Raw genomic sequence first — 2489 nt, 5'->3', positions numbered from 1 at the left:
CATCATAGTCCATCACAGACTAATAAGGTACCTCTATCCTTACCCATCATAAGCTACAACCAAAAAAAGTTCAATTTGAGTGGAAATATTTCGCAAGCTCATGAGGAGACATGAAATCTCACGAAGGCAAGGGTACTTCATTCCCTCCTAAAGGTAGAGCTCGGATGGAGAGCTTATGTTATACACATGCAAATAAATGACAGATATATACAATAAATAAATAAATAACTAAAACAAATATAAGCAATGAAAAAAAAAAAAATTTTAAATTTATTAAGCAAGGCTTGGATAATAAGAAATCATTTACTGGCCTGACTCTCAATTTTTTTAGTGGAGTCACCAAACTGTAATAACGTATAGATCCATTGATCTATTGCTAGACATGGATTAAAAAGGAGTCGTCACCAATCTTTGTTTTTTGTTTAGGTGTAATTGGCCACCTGAAACATATTCTGATATATGAAAACAAATGTTCGATTCGGGAGTCGGTTATGCATACGAAAAGTTGTAGCACCTCCACAATGCCCACCCAAAGGATGGTACCAGTTTGATTTTAAATTATCCAAGCCTTGATCTTTTTTATGATTTACCAAATAATTTAATATTAAAAATTAATCTTAAAATTATCTCAATAGTTTGATAGCAATTTAAGATAATTTTTTCACCTTGAGAGTATTCATAGAGACTAGTATCCCATTCTGAATAAGCTCTGTCGTCGGATTAATTAATTTATTTTATTTAAAAAAATTAGTAAAATCTCTTAATAATTTGGTAGGACTTATTTTGAAACAGATCTCCCAATATTTTGGTGAGATTTCATTGTAAAAAGATTTGTAAAATTTTTTTAAGAATTTCATTAAGTCTTCCAATAATTTGGTAAGACTTAATTTGAAGTAATCCTCCAATAGTTTAAAGGATAAAAACTATTATTTATTTATTTATTTTTAGAAAAGATGATTTATGGAATTTCTCAATAATTTGGTGGATTCCATAAAATTTAAATCCATGAAAATTCTCTAATAGTTTGGTAGGATTCATGAATTTATTTGAAAAAATTTTTTTATTTTTCATAAATAAGTACAAAGAAAAAAATCATAATAATAAGTAATGTAGTTTTTTATTTAAAATAGGAAATAATAAGAGTAAATAAAAATAACAAAATAAAATAAACAAAATAAGAAAAATAAAATCAAAACAAAAAATGAAGCGAAAAAAAAAAAGAAAATACTTACGATCGGATCAGGTCTGAAGCACGGATCCTTATGCGGATCCCCGAATTCAAGCAAAAATTTCAAACTTTAACCGAAAAGTTTATCCTAAACCCAGAAAAGTTTCTAGATCTTAAGCACCAAAAAGCACTTCTAGTGAAAAATGAACATAACGCTAACTTCCATAGACTGTAGAACTAACATCGAAGCCACTACCAACTTTCCCTTGTGCAATACAATGGGCACTTTGAGCTATCATATGCACCACATCGAGATCTGTGGAATCCATATTTTGTTGGTGTGAATATTCAGACAAGGCTAAAAGGTTTACAACACCAAGGTAATGAATTAAAGCTACAACTATAGCAGTTGTCGTTGCTGCAGATGAACCCAATTCCTTTTTTTCAACCCCAGGTTTATCATTTCTTCTTTTTACATGCTCTGTCATTAAAAGACCAAGAATTGATGCTTTTCCATGCATATTTGCTGCAATCGAATATAAGGAAATTTCTTCTGCCAACTTTTGATCAGATTCTCCAACCAGATCAATAGTAAATGGATTTTTCGAGTGCTTCTTGGTAAGGCTTTTGATCCAATTAGGCATTGTTGCTGAAAACATCTTGCTTTGACAATTCGCAGGAAGCCTTTCTAATTTGGTTTCGACATCCTCGGTAAATTGAACTTAAAGCATCTGATCAGCTTCATCAAGAACAAAAAATTGAACCCATGAAGTCTGCATGATTAGAACTTCCTGGTGATAAAGACAAAGACAAGCTGGCAGATCCATTTTATCATCTTGAACATCAGAAAAAGGATTTGTAGAAGAAAGAAGTTGAACCAGTACTAGTTCGCCTTCAACGAGTTTCTGATGCTAGGTATTTAGATGACTTTGCATCTAACAAAGCTCTTCATGGCAAACTCAGAAGTCAAAATAAAAGGGTTTTTGAAAAAGAATCTGCTTCCAGAAAGATGGGCCTAGCATTCGATTCCTTCCAAGAAGCAAACAAGATTCTGCTACTGTTGCCAGAGTCAAATTTTCTTGGCATCTTGTCTTTTCATGGTCTATTTCTTCATCCTTCCTCTTAGCTAGAGAAGTTAGTGAATGAGTCCTAAAACCGATCCCCCCTGATTTCTCTCCACTCTTTTGCTCTTTATTGCTGGCTGTATATACTTGATTCTTTACATGAAATACACTTAATAGATCCGAGATTTAATCACCAAGAATTATTCCAATAAATTCAGAACTAAACCACCGAGAATTATTCCATAACAGTACCACGT

The sequence above is a fragment of the Durio zibethinus genome, chromosome 7 (genome assembly GCF_047325235.1).
Source record: "Durio zibethinus cultivar Kanyao isolate XHJ-2024 chromosome 7, ASM4732523v1, whole genome shotgun sequence".
Classification (NCBI taxonomy): Eukaryota; Viridiplantae; Streptophyta; class Magnoliopsida; order Malvales; family Malvaceae; genus Durio; species Durio zibethinus.
Note: the sequence above shows the minus strand (reverse complement) of the source record.